Source organism: Prenolepis imparis, unplaced genomic scaffold (assembly GCF_030444845.1).
Source record: "Prenolepis imparis isolate NDT839.2.m4 unplaced genomic scaffold, iyPreImpa1.0 SCAF_8, whole genome shotgun sequence".
Lineage (NCBI taxonomy): Eukaryota > Metazoa > Arthropoda > Insecta > Hymenoptera > Formicidae > Prenolepis > Prenolepis imparis.
In genome coordinates this window covers 12,374,905-12,395,285 of record NW_028141166.1, presented here as the reverse complement: position 1 = coordinate 12,395,285, position 20,381 = coordinate 12,374,905, and the positions used below count along the sequence as shown (strand labels likewise).

The 20,381-nt window shown below is 39.2% G+C and overlaps 1 protein-coding gene across 1 annotated transcript in view; it reads right to left on the bottom strand.

The window, feature by feature from the left end:
- Window positions 1-20,381, bottom strand: part of LOC145940024 (uncharacterized) — a 298,072-nt gene that overhangs the window by 118,713 nt on the left and 158,978 nt on the right. Inside the window, exons 9-10 of the mRNA XM_083044795.1 lie at window positions 13,431-13,669; window positions 13,296-13,337 (exon numbers count right to left, since the gene is read on the bottom strand). The gene's annotated coding sequence lies outside the window, so the exon portion shown is untranslated. The remainder of the gene's footprint in view (window positions 1-13,295; window positions 13,338-13,430; window positions 13,670-20,381) is intronic.

Here is a 20,381-nt window from a genome sequence, read left to right as displayed (position 1 = left end):
TTACCTTGAAATATATTTCATTTATATCAAAATCACGCGCTAATTACTGCTCATAATTCTGTCAAGTCAAAATGAAATTTTACGACATATTGTGTGAAGGAACCCGCTTTAACGAACCTGCCGTCCCTCGTGTAATGGGATTCAAGTATTTTTCCCCATCGCCTAATAAGTGGGTGGACCGTTCTTTAGAAAGGCCTCGCTGCTTCTATGAAAAGGCATTCTCGCAAATTCGAGAATGTCTCGTCTCCCTCAGAAACCGCCACGTGCCTCTTCGGCGTTTTCTCCCCCGCGTCATATTCCAAGGTAATGTCGATCGATCGGTTCATTTAAATGTTGACCGCCTCGGCAGGATATAAAATTCAAAGTGCCTTATAGATACTTTCATATGCAGCGATCTCTTCGCTCCTCCGACAGCCTATCCGTTTCTGTCTTGGTCTCTCCCTCTCTCTCTCTCTCTCTCTCTTGGATCCCATCGGTCGAAACGTATTCGTCGGCCTAATATATTTATGCAGGAATATATGCATGTACATGGAACCCACTCTCTATCCCCACCTTGTGCGCGAGCCCTCTACAAAACGCGCCTGTACTGGTATACATGCATATGAAATTATGTACGTAGTAGTAAGATTATGTACGGGCCTGACCTCGAGAATCGATACCCCACGTGGGGGGTGCGAAGTGGCCAACCAAACTTTTCGACTATACATTCGTGTAAATGTCGAGTTTTTTTTCGCAGCCATCATAGTACATTATTTTGATATATTATTAATAGATATTAAATTGTCAGGTAATGTAATTGAGATTCGAATTTTATCCAAAACGCGATTCTAATTTTCTTGATTCTTTTTTCGTATCCAATGTTAAAATCTAATTGTGCCGAGGGCAAACTGTTCTATTAATCTCGATTCATTAACATGTTCCATCCAATTCAAGTTATTTAACACCATTCTTTTTTTATACCTGGACTAATGAATCGAAAAAAGAATACAAGTTGTGGTATCATGCACAGCTGCTGATAAACCTCTTCTCACTTTCTATTTATTTTCAATATTCTTTATATAGTTCGAGAGATTATACTCTCTCTCTGAAAGTAAATATGAATTTCAAACGGAATTCGTTAACCTATCGATAGCCACAATTTTCTTATTGGTTAAAAACGATGGCGGATTCACATATAGTGTGTTACGCAGTTACCTTCGAATTCCGAAATTGGATGATGGCACGAAACATAAATAGTCCGTGAGGTTTTTAATCATTTTCTCCTCGCGCAGAATACAAAGTTCAACGCGCGTCCATGTTGCTCGAAGGGAAGAAAAACATTGCGCCGGTACAACGCTGTCAAAATATACCTTCCTCGCATCCGTCCCGCGGGCTCCACATTACGTGAACGTTAAATATTATTTTTAGGGGGACACATTTATTTGCGAATAAAAAATAGAGCTGTCTCGCGAATAAAGTGGAACCTCCGCGAATACGCGAAGCGTATTTCGCCGAAGCGCCTGTTGCTAAATATTCACGCGGTCGGTCGGTCTCTCTCCTCCTCCCGGCGTATCCCTCCCCACACCGATGTGCACGTACACGTTAATTACTCAGTAAACAGTAATTATTTTTATGAATATAGAACATTCTATTCATTATGTGAAACAAACAGACCGAAATATAAAATGGCTAATCATATCGCAGTGATAAACTTTATATAAAAACATATATAAAAAAAACAGAATGTGTAATATTTTTTTATCGATAAAAGAATTTAATGTATAATATGTAATACGGTATATCGGCTCTATATTGTATAAGAAAACTTTTTTTTTAATTTATACGATAACGATAAATTCTTATTTAATTGGTCGGACTGCAAATAAATAATAATAAATATTATTTATCTATATCTTTGTGAAAGATTTCTTAGTTGTGAATAAAAATTTCTTACCATAAACTAACTAAACCATAACTTAGCATTAACGAGGCGAGAAAGGAAAACGGCGAGCAAAAAGGAACATATAGGAAAGTATTCCGGCAGCATTTCGATAGGTATAGAAGAAGAAAGGTGAACCATGATCAAATTTTTCGGTAGAGGGACCGGTGTAGCTCAATGCATTTACAGATATGCAGGATAAATGCGTATAGAGAACGGCAATGGTATAGATACACACACACACACATATATATATATATATATATATATGCATTTGGATGCATGCACGCATGCATGTATGTATGTATGTTTATATGTGTGTGACTGTATGTGTCTAGACATACACATATACACAACACACATGTACGTATATCCTCGCATCGAGACTACGTAACCGCGTTAGCGGAGAGAATCTGGCCGCGGGGTGCTTTTTAAAAATTCGTGATTTTAAAATTCGCGTTGGCAAACAGTCCCCACTCGATTCGCTCACTCCCCGTATGGCCCCCTTACGGCACCCCCTGTCGCCGTTTCGACTCTTTTAGCTGCACTCACGCCGCCGACGGCGCCAATGGATGACAAAATATAAGCTCCAAGCCTGGATTCAATCAGAAATGGCGGCGACCCGCGCCACACATACGCAAACGCTCTTTTTTTTCCTTTGTCGGCCGCCCTGCCTGGGCTTTCCGCGGGTCGACGGCTCGATAAATAACCATAAGAACGCGGAGACTCACTTTGTATGCGAATGAAACGATCATATGTACGCCTTTCCGTAGTTTTGGAGATAATGAAGCGGTCGGCAGACTGCTGCAAAGAATCGTTTGGAGCGAACCGCAGAGTGTGGTTTTTAACCCTCGAAAATGCACTGTATATACGCTCTCTTATTCTTACATTATGCGGCAACGAACGAGTGCTCGAGAAAGATAGCGATAAGCAGGAGAGCAGAGTGTGAAATTACCATTTTTCCCCTCAAATTATAGCACAATGCTGTTGTAATAAAAAGTGACGTATATCGGTTGAAAATCAAAATTTTATTACGGTTGTGGCATAAATATATCGGAGGTACTTTTATGTGTACATTAACTCGGTTATCGATATTGCATTTAAATTTAACGACGTACGTTCCAACTTTGTAACACTATGTGACCGTTATATAAAAGATATATAGCATTACCAAATAATACATGACATCTTAAGAGAGAAAACAGATTTTTCATCTCATTCTATTGATAGCTTATCATATTAATAGCGTAGTCATTAACGCAATTGATCGCAAAAGAAAAAACTCGTAACGATGAGAGATATTTTGTCAGGTCGCATCCTTACCAGAAAAAATTAGATTCAATGGATAAATATTTACCTAGCCGTAAGCGAAATATATTTGAAACGACCGGCGAGATTTGTTGCGGGAATTACAATTACAATTTTTTTTGCGAAAATAAAAGAGTTTACATTTCCTGCAACTAAATTTTTAATCGAGCCAATTTTATGTCAGTCGCCGCGGACAAATTTTTATTCGCGGCCGCACGCGATAGTGGGGCTCCCTTCGAATCGAATATTTTATTGATAGATATCGAATGTATATCTCGTGGGGAATGAGAATAACCGAGATTCTTATGTAAGTACGGTCGATTATTGTAATGCCATTACGAAGCTTCCTGAATACGAGAATTTTTCACAGCGCAAATTAAATCCTAGCAAACGGGAGTTCACCGGAATGGTGATTGTAAATAATAAAATCTATTTTGTCGGTTTATTAAATCCGAATGCGAAATAAAAATGTTCGCAGACTGCATATTGAATTATTTTCATGACCCCGCGACGCAGCGCAACAATGGTGAAACGACTAACGATTTCTGTATCGGCCAAGGTTGGCCGAGCATTTAAAAATCTCATCTGTGCGCATTTGAAGACTTAAACTTGCCATAGCGGAAATGTATTACAATAAAATTTGATTAATCTCGTCAAGCAAATTTCTTTAAGAAGATGCTCAAGAAAACGAGCGTTTTCGTTATGAGATAATTTAGATCATATCATTGACATTTCGCTGAATCACAGACATATTACACCCAGTCTTTCGATGGCCGACAAATGTAAAAAGACCGTGCAAAGGTATACCATCGGGACGAGGGAAAAAATTCAGATATCCCCGCGAGCTAAACCGTGTGACACAAGCAAAAGTCATTTCGATGCGCTACCGTCTATTTATATTTCACAAATCGCTTTCAAAAAGAGCGCAATACTTTGGGATTAGCGTGCCGCGTAAAAAAAATGTCACAGAGAATCGTCTATGAGTCGCGGCAGCGAGTCAGAAAAAAATTCGGAAATATTATTAAAAGCCGCTGGATCATCGCTGCGCACCCCCTGCGGTCGTCAGGGTGCGAGGGGATGGTCAAGCTAGGCCGTTGGTTATCTTCGGCGGACAGCCCGTATTCAAATACGAGCCGGTCGTACGTGTCCGAGGAGCGAGGGAGAGAAAGGGAGAGATATATAGATAGAGGTATAGGCACCCTCTTAATACCGCGGCATAAAGTATGTATTACGCGATATAAAGCCGTGGAGAAAGGGAGGAAATAAAGTGCGTCGCCGCCGGCGAAACTGGGTCTCTCCACATAAAACGCACGTTGGGATTTTTCGGTCACGTTTGCCTGATTGCAATCAGGCTACTCGTCGATCTTGCAAATAAAAGTTATATGGCGACTGTTTGTGCTGAATTACCGACACGTGTTTTGTACCCAAAGCATCCTATGCGGCGTGCACGGTTTGCCGGCAACACGAAAAATTCGACGGTCCCAGCACAACCCAGCGAGCGCAATCGTCTCGTCTCGTAAGTGAAACGTTCGAAGCGAATGGAAATATTGAGTATATATACGCGCTGTTATACGAATACGCGTGTCCCGAGTGTATCGCGTTGTTCGTCCACAGGTTGCAATGGTTGCTGTATTAGATTACAATCGAAGAGAGATGTCTAATTAGAATGTAAATCGCAAAATATCGTTGTTTCGAAAAACAACAGCATTTGCAGAAATCTAAAGTAAATTATTTCAGGATAATATTAAATAAAAGAGAGAGAAGGAAATGCAACAAAATTAAAAATTTGTATAATACGTATATATGTATATGTGTTCAATATTTGTTTATCGAATAATTTCATTCCAGTACATCGTCCACACTCCTATGTATGTGTGTGGGTGATACTCTTAATGATACTCTTGCTAGAATTAACGTTCTCTTCCCAACGCCTGTATCAAACGGCTATAAATATTCTTTAGTGACAATTCAACGACTGTGATGTTCATTACGTGGTTGAATCGCGGGTAAACGCTCGCATCTGTAATCCAACAGGCGCGTGTACGTTCACCGATGTTGCGACTGAAAGCAGATACAGAACTGGTTCTGACATCTTTGGTGGTTCATTACGGAGCGTATCGTGCAACGGACAAAAACCAGGCGGAGCGATGTAGTCCGCCGCTCGCGGCCGCATTATTATCATTAATTATATGCGCATTACAGACACGACTGTCGGTTACAGTGTTGCGGTTATTAGAGGAGGGAGCTAAGTGGCCGCGCGCTTCAAACAAACGCTCGGGGAATCCGCAGTGCGCTTGATGCGCTTACGAAAAGTGAGGTAGGTAGATAGGTAGAAAGGGAGGGAGAGAGAAGAAAAGAAGAAAGAGAAAAAAAACAATCAAAACGCGGCGAAAACTCGCACGACTATAACCCCCCGCTCGACGCGAGAGTTTTTTCGAAGGTCGGTACCTACGGCATCACCACGGCGAGGCTGAGTTTAATGTAATGCTATAAAACCGGCATAATTTAGTAATGAACGGCCACTTTGCACAAATGGCTTCGTGCATCATGGCCAAACCAAAGAAGTCCCTTTGGCCGAGTGAGCGCGTGATAGGATAATAGTAATGTGCTTAATGGTAAATGGAGGCATTCAAGAGGCCGAGATTCAGATGGCACTCATAATGGCCGCCCGGACCGGCGTATCACCCCTAATAAGTACAAGTGGCACAAAATAGCTGTAATCACTTGACATCGTGGATCGTAAGATCATCCTGCTCCCCACCGTCAAGACATCGAGAGCACGATGTCCATCGTGACGTCTTGGTAGGTATTACCTATCTACCTTACGCGGTCGAGTTGAGCTCGCGTCGTGATATAGCGCCACGTTAAATCATCACGTCGGAAATTTCATTTAGGTGATGTAAAAAAATAACGACCACCCTTCTCCCCCTCACAGATTCCCTCACGATTTTTTAATACTCATACATAATGTAACAAAAAATGTTTTATATATAATATAAAAGTTTCCTCATTAGAATAAATATAAAATCTCAAGATAATGATTAACGTCAGGAAACTGTCTAAATTAATAGTTAGTTATAGTTATAAAAGTTTAAGAAACAGAGTTAAAATACAAATGCAGTCTCCAAATCTTATCGAGAGAAAAGAGCAAAGTGCAGGGAGAAGACATAGCGTATCACGAGAGTCGAAATCGTTTAGAATCTATCGAAAGAAAGCTTCGATCGGGATGGAAAACGTCGATGCCGCAAGGTCACGTTAATGGACCGTACGTGAATCACGGACTAATAATAACCCAGGCAGTGTCGCACTATCGGCGGTAATTCAAAGCAAATTTAACGGGGAGCGTATCGCGCAATTGCGGACAAACCGTATATACAGCGGGAAACATAACTCACCGTGGGTTTGTTTGCATTATCTGCCGCGCTCAAATACCCATATTTATCTCGTCTCTCGTGACACCCTGATGGGAGATCGTTATTTTATTGACACCTCGCGCCGAGCGAATATTAAATAACCGGCGGGCTCGGCGGCCGAGTCACGCGTCGGATCGTTCGTCAAAAATTGTCCGATCCGATTTAATCAAGGAGCTCGCAAAATCATTCGAAAATTCGTCGTGTCTAATCGCCGGACGATCGCGGACGCTGACGAAGCGGGACAAAACTTGCGCCGCTTCCCGGGGTTCTGCGATTTTTTTGATCAAAGTGTATCAACGTTCGCGGTGTGAATTATCGGTAAAACAACCGGCATAATATCGACGGCATTAATTCCGATAATGGCGACGCCGGGTAATTATTAATTTATACGACGCCTAGGAAAACGATTCGTGACGCCGGAGCATTTGTCATGAGCTTAAAGTCCCCCTCTCGATGTGTTGTCGCATATCCACGACCATTGGTACCCCTATCCTCCTCCTTTTCCTTCTCTTCCGTCGGTCAACAACTTTTCCATTCCCTCTCTCTCTCTCTCTCTCTTTTTCTCTTCCCATCCCCGCCGTTCATTCCCTCATTGCGTAGAGGGCCTATTTGTTGCTTGTGATCGATGAAACGATTTCAATTAACAAAATGCGCTACGTCGATGGTCACGGTCTCTCATTTCGGGGCGGCGAAAGCGCGTTGGCGCACCGAATCGCTTTCGAAATTCGCCGAAAAATATGCTCGCACTCAAGGCTAATGGACCGAATGAATGAGGTCGTTTTGTCGGGTCGCGGGAATCGCGCACGTAGAAAAATATCAACGCTAAAGTATAGCGCGGCATCAATTCCGCGTCGCTTTGTCCCACGCCGTGGCTGAGAGTTAATTAACCGCTGACGCGGCCTTTGGGAATCAAACCCGATACGAGAGCGAAGCGTTTGCGTTCTTACAGTTAGAGATTCGATTGCTCCACGTTGTGTGTGAATGGAGAGAGTTTGCTAATATACGGCATAATTCCTCCAAAGTCGGTATAGCGTAGCGTAAACCGAAAGCTTTCAATTCGAAACCTTCGTACTTTATGTGTAGCGAATATACATATATGTCTATATATTTTTCGTATACGTATATAGTGTAAAATATATTGAGAAAAATATATATCGACCAAGAACTTGCAGAACGCAAGAATGTATATGTATTCATTATTGTAGAAACGTCTCCATAATGAAGGGCGTTATTATAGATATGCATTACTCGACATGTCGATCTGTCAAATTAGATCGCTTGATATGAGAGCACTTCGACAATATGCTTTGCCGATATATTTCACAATGTGGTGCAGCCGACCGACCGCGCCAGGGCTTTCCCCCCGGGGGAGAAATATCGCGGATTATTATTTAGTCAGTTTATCGCGCAAATTAGTCATGCGAATAGGGATTCATTAGAGCAGTCGCTTAATTATCGGCGTTACAGACGACGCTAAAGTGAGAAATACATGACGCAGCTACGCAAGCACCACGCGAGCTTAAATCTGCATTCTGATTGTTTGCGAGTGTTACCAATGTCGATATCCGCGTTTTGTTTCGCTAAGCGAGTTAATTAACTTTCGTCGTGTGACTGAGATATTCGCGAGCGCGATGTCGATTGCACGACAATTCGCCGACAATGAATATCTTAAAGGGCCATTCGTTGCAAAATATAAGCGTGTCGACGCTATCAACGTCATTTTCGAGAATGCTATTTCCGTTGTCTGTCTTTAACTGAATAATTATCCGGCCGCGACGCGGGGAAATTTCGCTCCGCAAGCAGGATTCATTTAATATATTTATTCGGTTAATCAAGAAAAGTGCGCACATTCCGGCAGCGCGGTGATTCGCTAATGATTCAAACCCGGGGAGATGCCGAGAAAGTTTTTTATCTTAGAGGGAGGTCGACGCGGTGAATCCTCGCGGTTCCGCATTAGCCGGAATCGAGATAGTTTCCCGAGAGCGCGGGCGCGAGATAGCGCGATCTCATTTGCATGGAAAAGGCGAATAGAAACTTTTTTTTTTCCCTCGGACTTCAACTTTAATTCTTAATGAAAATGAGCCCCTCGCAAAGTCACTAGTGGCAGACGATGAGACGAGGCACGGGCTCGTCGGTCGGCGAGGAGAGATTTGCCAGAAGGGGAAGAGGCGAGACGAGACGGTGGGGGACCCCAGGAATTCGGGCGGCGGAGGATGCAGACGGCGAACAATGAACATGAGTGAGTCGTTCCAACGCCTTTGGCCACGCTCACACAACCATCTAGTATTTAATGTCGTAGTTTTGAAATTGTCATTGTCCCCTCGCGATACATCGCTAAGCTCCGATGTGACACAATTCGGATGATTAAATGCGCCCTTACCAAAATCAGACATATTGCAAGTATAAACTTTTGCGAAAATTGAGATAAAAAATAGTTAATCAGTATATCGGTAATCAAAGTTGAATCTACGCATTACGTAACTCAAAAAATTCGATCAATATTTATATGAGGACAAGCTTCTTCGCATGAGAGAATTGTAACTTATTTCTTTTTTTTTTTGGAAAATTGAAATGTAATTATATTTAACGCGCGATGAAATTATCTTCTGTATTGACGCGGCTTTCTTTCTACCTTTTTAATATTAAGCGACGGACAAAATTTCAGCGGCTTGGTAGAAACTGCAGCGTACTCGGTAAGTATATGCAAGCCTTTATCTCTCATGAGAGTCCTTGGAGCCTTACCGCGGGCGTGAGCCTTACCGAGCGGTGCTCTCTTTCGAATGCAATATTGTTTCGTCGAGTAGGCAGACGCTTGACTACCAGATCGCAGACAATAGTAATCATACTCGACTTCGTACTCTTAAATGAACGCAGTAGCAGCAACGCCGGCGGGCAAATCGAAAAATCGCGATCGAGAATGCAAATGTTTATATCTAGTAATCTTATCGAGACGATAATTCAAGTCGAGGAAGTAAAATTCACGTCTGCGAAATGCGAAATATTTAAATCTCCAAAGTTCGGTCACACACCAGGATATCGGACCGAAAAGTCATCCCGGACTTCTTTGGAGACCGCGCTAAATCCATCGGGATGATGCGTTTCGCGAGCGAGGTGAGCGCTGTAAAAAAAAATCTTGGCCAAGAAAATCCCTTCTGTTACCCTTCTCTGCACCACTGCCGGCCGCTCCTCGTGAGTTAACAATGGGGCGAGGCTCACGTGCGCGAGGAATCAAGTGTTCTCGCACACCAGCGCAGTCCACTAGACCGAGGGAGGGCGCATGCATAATACAATGACCCTGCTAAGTACTATTTTAAAACAATGCTGAAATTGCTTTAGGGGATAAAAATGAACGAGGTAGCTAGGTGTATTTTTCTCCCCTCCCCTCCCCGCTTCTTCTTTGATGAGGGTACACGTATACGCGAAAATACACCATGTAGTTAGTACCACCACTATCGCAGCACCACCCCCTTGCGCGCACCCTTCGCGCCGTTGTGCCCGAACATAGGCACAGCTACGTACAAAGCTCTAAGCCTTTGAGTCGCAGTCTCACCGGCGCACAATAAGGCGCTCCATTTTTTTGTTTTTACATTCAGTTTAAGAGCACGCGCGGAAGAAGGGCAGAATGTGCGACGGAGGGAGCACACGAGCTGCTGTTTTTTACAAACAACACCCTCGCAGGTATCCTGTTCGATACTTCGTGACTGTCTTTCTTTAGTTTCAGAATTTTGTGTGAGTCGTCGAATTTTCGACGCATCAGCAAGCAACTGATGAGTGGTATTTAAAAACTTTAACTATAAAAAAAAACTTCTTTTCTTGAATAAATCATTCAATTGTGTATGTTTTGATAATTTACTACTATCTCTAATAATGAGAAGTATTTTGTTTTAAAAATGTAAATAGAAAAAATCTCTTTTGAAATAAATTAAATATGTTTTAAGAATTTACGAAGATATAGATATTCGATATTACCAGGAAACGATGCTTTATTATTAGTATCTATAGTTTATCTTCTCTGAAGTCCAAATTTTAATTATTTACTCTATTTCTGTATTTATTTTGTCTTTCAATTACAATACAATCTATAAGCCATGATTTGTAAGTGGATGGAAAATGTTGGAAACATTTAGTGTTAGATAATTAAATTTCTTTATCAAAGAAAATCGGTTTAATCGTTAAAGCGAAATGTCATAATCTATTTATTGAAAATTGAAGAATTATGCAAAAATAAAGCACTATTACATCGTGATTGTTCGCTTTAAAGAAGCGATGTAATGGTGCTGTTTATATCTTACTTAGCTTTTAAACGTCATGTGCAGTCGATCATAATTATGCCGAAGGAATTTAACCAGGCCACGACCTATCGATCTTAAGAGCATTTTGCCTGAAAGTTAGGGCCGACATCTACATGCGCGAATAAGATGCTCGAGGATGACGACTCTGCAATTCTTAGGTGGTCCCTTCCCCTTACTTTGATATTTTTAATTACGGACTCTCGTTGTCGACGAGCGGGCTCGTCTATGCTTTGTGAACAGGAAGCTCTTGGCAGCTTGACCGGCATTAAAAAGCAGGCACGGACGAGTGGTGAGAGTTAACTTGAAATTTGTAATTGTTTGAGGCTACTTCGCGACAGCACTTTTATGCGTTTTATTTCTTCAAAAACAAGGTCTTTGATGAATTGTTAACTATCGCTAAAAGAGTTTTGAATTAAATTCTGTATACTCGTTAATATATATTTAAATTAATGTATAAATTATATAAGAGCAAAGACGAGTATTTACAATTATACCTTTTTCTTATTACACAAGGTACTTCATTTGATATAAAATGTAAAGTTTGAATCTTAGAGGTAATTGTATATATAATATAAATAATATTGTTTTATTTTTGCATAATTCTTCAATTTTCAGTAAATAGATTATGACATTTCGCTTTAACGATTAAACCGATTTTCTTTGATAAAGAAATTTAATTATCTAACACTAAATGTTTCCAACATTTTCCATCCACTTACAAATCATGGCTTATAGATTGTATTGTAATTGAAAGATATAAAAGAAATACAGAAATAGAGTAAATAATTAAAATTTGGACTTTAGAGAAGATAAACTATAGATACACTAATAATAAGACATCGTTTCCTGGCAATAATCGAAAATTAACATAGTAAGGTAAAGTGATTGAATTGTTAGACAAGTATTGAATTAAATTCGATCCGATACCGGCATTTTTATTTTAAATGGAAGGAAAAGGAAGAGAGCTCCGGCGACTGTTGCGAACGAACTCTGTTCCGCACTCCCTTTCATCGTCTCTAATGTAATTTTTCAATGTCATTACCCGGGACGTTTGAGGGAAAGTGAAGGCTTTTAAGGTAAACTAAAATTTCGGTATATTTTCCATGAACGACGATGGAATCATGGTAAATGAATTATCTTCGTTAGATGCAGCTTATTACTGGTCATTCGGTTAACCGCGTATACGTTACACACGTTCGTATCCGAGCGATAATATCTTAATTGCATAATAATTGTAGGATAATATATTGTTATCCTTTCTAAAAAAGGCATGTTAAGTCGATTTACGCAGGAATTGTTACATCTTTACCGCGATGCTGATTGACTGTTTTGAATCCATTGTGCGTTACATTCGTAACATCGAGAGGCTGTCATCGCGAGGGTTAGCAGTTTGACAGTTTGTTCAAAATTAAATTAAATAAAATAATAATATGTTTTAAATAATATGTAATAATAATACTTCAAACTCGATTAATATTTTTGACAGTTATCAGCTGATTCCTGTCAAAAAATATTAATCGCGGATAAGATATTATAACATATTATTTACAACATGCGTGTATTACTATTTTAATATTTTTAACATATTATTATTTTAAAATTTAATTAGCAAATTAACGCTTTATTAATATTTTTATTTTCAGCTGATTAAAGTGTTAATTTGCTAATTAAATTTTAAAATAATATGTTAAAAATATATTAAAATAATAATATGTTGTAAATAATATGTTATAATATACCTTATCCACGATTAATATTTTTTGACAGAAATCAGCTGATAACTATCAAAAATATTAATCAAGTTTAAAGTATTATAACATATTATTTAAAACATATTATTTTATTTTATTTTATTTTAAACAAACTGTTAAACTACTAACCCTCGCGATGACAGCCTCTCGATGCTACGAATGTAACGCACAATGGAATCGAAACAGTCAATCAGCATCGCAAAAAAGATGCAACAATACTTACGAGAATCGACTTAACATGCTTTTTTAGAAAGGGATTTTAGAATATATTAAATTCGATTAATATTTTTGACAATTATCAGCTGATTTTTGTCAAAAAATATTAATCGCAGATAAGATATTATAACATATTATTCAAAACATATGTTACTATTTTAATATTTTCAACATATATATACACACAGAAAAATAGTAATATAAACGCAAATATACTTTATGCAAGTAAATATTATCTGTTTCAAGTATTTCATAAGTTTATATATTATATATGAACTTATGAAATACTTGAAACAGTAATATTTACTTGCATAAAGTATATTTACTTGCGTATTTTTCTGTGTGTATCCCCATTATCGCTATAGAAATATTATAAAATTAACAATTTCTCACTCACCGATAGGTGCAATAGCGGAGTTGTAGTACACAGCACGTTGATCTGAAAACAAAATATTCAAATTATGTATATGCATGTGTGTGTTGAATATCTGATAAACAATGCAAGTTAGAAAAAATGTTTTATTTTGCATACCTCACAGTTGCCCCGATGTCGCCCGATGCCTCCCCGGGCCTCCTCCTCCTCTCTTGGTCGACCATCATTGCTCCTTCGAAGCATTCACGACACTCGCGGAAATACGAATAATTACGACTGTCCGATACTTTACACGGCACTCCCGACACGCGAAATTTTACACGGCACTCCCGACGCGCGATACTTTACACGGCACTCCCGACACGATGCGTGAATCGCACTGTGTATCGCAATGCTACCTGTAACAAATAAAATACATACATATTAGAATAATCTTATTATTTCGCATTATAACATACACAATATAAATATGCAAACTAGAATTAACGATAAATATATCCACGGATCGCAACATATTCGCGCGCGTGAAAACAGATTAAGTTGGGTTATGTTGGCAAGAGATTTTTTGCATCAAATTTTTCGCGAAATATGCGTTTCGAACAATTACGCCTACATATTAACGTTGAAATTATGATATGCGATTGATAAATATTACAATACAAAGGTTAGAAATCGTTTTTAACAATTATGCTTACTAATTAATCACAGCGGGACGCAGCTCGAACTGCCTGATACTCGCGGCGTTTCGGTAATGGCCAAAGCTACGAACATCGGCAACTTCACTCTAATAACGCGCGCGCGATACTATATACATGACTTAATATTAATAATTAATTAAAACTCGAAGGAGATTCGTTCGAAAAGATATAGCTTTAGAAAGAAAAAATATTAATCGAGAATAAAGTATTATAAGATTATTTACAACATATTACTATTTTATAACTTTTATCATATTATTATTTTAAAATTTAATTAGCAAATTATAACATACACAATATAAATATAAATATGTAAGCTAGAATATTTAATTAGCAAATTTTCGCTTTATTAATATTTTTTGACAGAAATCAGCTGATTAAAGCGTTAATTTGTGCTAATTAATTTTTAAAATTATATGTTATAAAAATTAAAATAATGTTTTAAATAATATGTTATAATACTTTAAACACGATTAATATTTTTGACAGTTATCAGCTGATTTCTGTCAAAAAATATTAATTGAGAATAAGGTATTATAACATATTATTTACAACTATTTTAATTTTTTACCATATTATTATTTTAAAATTTAATTTGCAAATTAACGCTTTAATCAGCTGATTTCTGTGAAAAAATATTAATCGAGTTTAAACAAACTTTATATATTTTTTTTTAAATATCATTTGTTTTAATATAAAATCGAAGAATGGCGTGCGCGTAGCGCGCGCTTGTGTTGTTCTAATATACATATATTCGCCGTTACTTTATATTTCAAGATATCGATGATTATGAAAATTGTTATACTCTCGAAATATTCGATCAGCTGATTCATTTGACAGTCTTAAGTAGATCATATGATTTACTTTCACGATCATAGTAGACGGAACAACGTAAACAAAGTGGGAGAAAGGATTAAATTACAGGCAGAATAGAGTTTGAAAAATTATTATATAATATCATTAATAAAGATGCACAATTCTGAGTGTCTCGTTGCTCTAAGAATCTGTTAATAAAGAGGCTGGCGAATTCGCAGATTAGAAACACGGCCGTATCCGAAATTAGCATCAGCCTGTAGGCATAATGTAGCTACCCGTCCTCGCGTGAAACCAATAATCGCGTGGCGCGAGGTCGGGTATAGATTAGAAGGGTGAGTCGGCATAGCTAATACGCGCGTTAATAAGAGCCCCCGTTCCGCGCTCCGTGCGTACTGTATATAAGCGCCCAGCATGTAATTTCTAACCACATTTCCCCGTATTCGCTTTAAATGTACGTACACGTACGAAGGAAGCTGACTGGAAGTTACGAGCCCGTATACCGTGTGTCTCGATATACAAATCGGGGCAACCTGCCATGTTCCCACGAGGACAGGGGAGGAAGAGAGAGAGAGCCTTCATTAATTCGAACAGTATTCATACTTCTGACCTCGAGGATATGCTTTTAAAGCTTCGTTTATTCCGTTATATCGAACTTTTGTCGAATAAGAAGCATTGATAAAATTACCACGCGTATTTACATATTCGTCGTAATTTTTTGATAATACTAGTTTCTTTCATGATTTGATGCAACAACTTTGATGTATAATTAATTAAATTATCTGCCAAGGATCGACGAAAGAATAAAGAATTGAGCGTCCCTAATTAATACGAAATTTCTCGAGTTCTGAAAAATTCCCCCGCGCGTTACGACACGCGTCACGAGTGGGCTGGCTTCCGGCCGAGTTCCACGAAATGTTCCGGTCTTTAACCAGCACCAGCGGCGTATCACCCGTTACAATTCGACTAGACGAGTATACTTATACGGGGCCGCAGAACGAACGCCACGGTGGCCAGGCACATTCGCAGGAGGTCGAGGGTGGCGGCTACCCGTAGCCCGCAGGCTGTAGTCACGTAATTAGGTGATTAAAATTAGATCTCGCATCAGCCAGAAACTCAATTAGCAATTAAACGTGGCATTTTCTCTAATTACGATACGTTCTCACTAATTACCGTAGCTAACCTCCCCTGCATCGTCTCCCGCGAGTGTTCTCCACGGATACTAGCTTGTCGTTCCCATCCCTCTCATCCTCACTCTCCCCCTTCTCGTTCCTCCTATATATATATATATATTTCTCTCCTTCTCTCGTTCTCTTCGTGCCGAATCGTGGAAGTACTCGGGGAAACGAACCGGATCAGGGTGCCGTACACGCGTCAACCTATCGAAAGTATCGATGCCAATTGCCTGCCTTCCGACGACCCCAGCCGACCGACTACCGACGCACTCGTTTATCGAATTACATCGACGGAAACGCGCCTCCTCCGACTCTTTCGAGATCTCTCCCAACCTCGCGCCGCCGCGTATCTCTTCCCGCGTAATTTCTGGATGGAAAATAGCGAGTGCCCGAGATGAATGTCGAACCGGAGCACAAATCGAGATTATATTGGAGAGAAAAGTCTCGAGACGCGCTCGCGGATATAAATCACAACGGCTCGCGGTACGCACGCGACGAAGTTTACAGTTTACGAATTTATTTTCGAACTTGGCAACTGCCGAATTTCCATCAATAATTGATGCGCTCTGCGGGCGAGTTTCGAACCGTGGAAAAAAATATGACCAGGCTTTTAGTATCCGTTAAATTACAGAAGACTGCAGTATTTATGTATGGATCGGGAGAAGAGTTGTATGTGGGTTTTCGGTCTAGTCAAGAGACATTTTTTTAGATTACTTAGATTGGGTTATGCATTGCGATATGAAAAAAATATTATCGGTCCTAGCGATGCAAAATTATTGCCTAGTCAGACTATCGTTAAGCGTGTAAAATATATGTAGTTAATATCGTGGAATTTTAATGCAATGTAATAATTAGATTTACATTTATAATTAGTCAAGTATACATTTACAATTGAAAAAAGTACAGCAAATCAACGTTTGTTCTTGTTATCATAAAAACCAATGTAATTATAATTTTTTCTGATTTTAATTACCCAGAGACGTGAGAACGCCCAACTATGTACGATATACTTTAAAGCGCAGACGTTTGTTCGATTCTTTTTTTAAATAAAATTTGCAATTATTTCTTCTAAATGTAAAACTTTACACTTTATCTCGCAAAAATCACCATCGTACAAATTTTCCATTAGAATCGATCGAAATATCTCGCAGTCGTCATAATACCGTCAATATAATAACTGGGTCAGTTTTCTCCGTTGCAAATAAAAACTCTCTTCGAAACATCAAGAAAACGAAAGCATTTTTTCTGAAAAAGCCTCGAACGAAAGTGTTTATTATTAACTCGGTTGTAACGGAGAGATTCGATGCCGTGCGGTCACGGCTCCCAATTATTTTAATCACCGCCAGAGTTACCGTCGCATTCACCTCCCGCAATGAATAATCATATCGAATTACACACGAGCGGCCCTCAATCGTAGACACGATTATTATAGCATAGCTACGTTACGTAATGCCGGTCGACTTAATTATTGAACGCATATCAGGCGCGACTATTGGGTTTAGTAATTTGCCACTTACACGGATTGTCGTCGTATATGCATCGAGAGACGGGGACATATACGTGCTCGAGATTGTTATTTCGGATAGCCAATGACAAACGCAAATCGGATTTGAATTGCCGCGTGTCGTCGATATTATGCGTCGCGCACGCATTGCATTATTTATTAACGTTATAACGATCAATTCTTTTTTTTCAGAGCACCGTTTTTCGCGACTGACTTATTGTTGATACGCGAAACCGAGGAAAAGTATTGCGGTTTTCACCGGAAAAATATTGTTCACGAATGCGCGACGTACATCGTATCGCAAATCGGAAGAATCAATTAACGAACGTTGATTCATCCAAATAAATTGCATACAATTTATTAGCCGATGTCTACCTTTATTTTTATCAAGCCAACGCGAGCAGTCGTCAAAATAGTTTAATAATTAAAAATGCAACGTCAAAACGAGTAGCAGAATATCCGTAACAGCGTATCACGAACAATTGCAGATGCAATTAAAAATTGTGGAGTCTGCTTCTAAATGTATGGCGTAAACAAATGAGCGAATCAGGACGCATATTTCGAAGCGCATATGTGGAGATGAGCGTATCCTGTTAATTAATAAATTACGATAATAGGACAGATCGTTAAAGAGAAGAGAAAATTTCTTGGATAACGCGTTTTATTATATGAAGAATATTAATAACGCTGTCGATCGACGAGGCTAATATGACGGAGGGAATCCGAAAAATATCGTACCGAGGAGAAGGTGTAATTAAAGTAACATTCGGGTTTATACATATATGTATATGTAATTACAGTTCATTACCGGACGCCCGGAAACGCGGCAGACTCAATAAGATACGCGTGCTTGGTTAACATTATGTCACATCGCCGAATTACGTTCTACGGTTCCATTAGCTGAGTTGGAATAAAGTTACCGATCGATAGGCATCAGCGTACACGGTGTACAAACTGATCGCACCAAGTTTCCACTGGTAAAACCAGACGATCATGAATAATAAAGCGCGGACGCGATATTAACCTTCTTGTATTTGGAGGCAAATTTTATTACACGTTAGATATAAAGAGCAGATGAAATATTTATATTACCGTTACCGATAATCAGCGTGCCGAGAATAAAAAAAGATCTCTGCGACCTAAATTACAATTATACCTAGAAATTCTTAATATAGAATGCTGCTGCCGCGGTGCTTATGCACGAAAAGCATTAAAACGCAAATTGATAGACTGGCGCATCGTACCCGGGAATAATCTGGAAAGTTATGAACCTCGTAATTTACCTCGGCCTTACTTAAATTCATAATGAGACGCATTTAAAGCAGCTGCCGGTAATCACAGCGATTAAAACGTCTTTAAGCGTATACCGAAACAATTTATGATGCCCTACGGAGACAAAAATTTCTACACACATGTTTCGATGGAACGAATTAGTAAACCCGGAAACGTAAACAATGCAGTGTGAAAAAAAATTTGATAATCTTTTAATCTTTAATTTTTCTTCTTTCAAAATTGCGCATTTATTCTCATTGTCGCAAAACAACCGGCTGTCAGAGAATCATGAAAAATCTATGATGACGGTAATTTCTGACCACGCATTTTTTCCTCATTTTCAAATGGCATCCCCCCTCGACCAATAATTCTTGCAAGAGTCATCAATCACGTTATACGCGAACGAATCGGTCGATCACACATCACTGGGCCATCCATACATAACGAAAACCGATTGACATTAACGCGATAAATTCTAAAAAAATATATATGTATTCAAAAATACTGCGGACGATTCTATTTTTCACGCAATTCTGAGAATATCGTAATACTTTGCGATTTGCTCTTTTTATGTGTGTAGATCAATTATTTTCAATATTAAGAAAATTTATATATACATATGTCAAATTAACTTTATAAATTTGTTTAAAGAGCTTTTCGGATACAAGACAAATTTGTCATCTAATTTAAATCATTAATAGAACGTGATACAAAGCAACATTGAATTATATGTTGCACATAATCATCAATATATTCAGTATATTCGCGTATGTGATATGCTACGTTATTGCAAAAAGGCTTAACGCGATAAGGGATGGAGAAAACATTTTTCGAGAGTATCGGAAGCCTCGCGAACGTGGGTGTTTTTTTAAAGAGACGCGCCTGAAAATTGATTATCGCGTTCGATCGATCCGGTATCAAATTCTACAAGTATAATTGCAATCAAAACGAAGCTGCACTGATATAACACGCTGGCCGCGTTTCCGACAATTATTTCTCTATCCATTTCCTATCGCCAAAACCACGATATTCTCGAGGAATCCGATATATTCAATTAACACTGCGCCGCACTTCCACTTGCAAATCTACCGCGTTCTACGTGGCGAATCGGTAATTCTTTCCCAGGCTCCCATGTTTTCTATACTGCGATCCAAAGGTTGCAATGCCGTCAACATCGAATTGTTGTTGTTCGCACTGTACACGACGATCAAATTATCCGTTTCGGTATTTCGAGTTATTCCATGGCCTAATCAATAGAACGCGAAAAAAAAATGAAAAAAGAAAAAACTGATCCCATTAATATCGTAAGACGTAATTTCGATGATGTGCTCTGCAATCATGATGCTCATTTCTACATCAAAGGTATATGGTAAGCGAAATCGTGCGACGCTCTCAGAGGTAGAATCGGTCTAATATTTACAAAATCCCGTAGAGAGAGACAGTTTAGAAAGGCGTTCTTCGACAGCCCGTGGGGGGCGAGCGGGCGCTTCGAAAAAGCATTTTTTTCGCCGGACGAAAATTCCTTACCCCGATAAATCACGATTATTTGACCGAGGCTTCCCCGGGCGGGCAGTATATTTTACTTACAAAGTCACACGTTGGATCACGCGCGCACTTTTTTTTGCTCGGCTACCGGGTATTACATTTT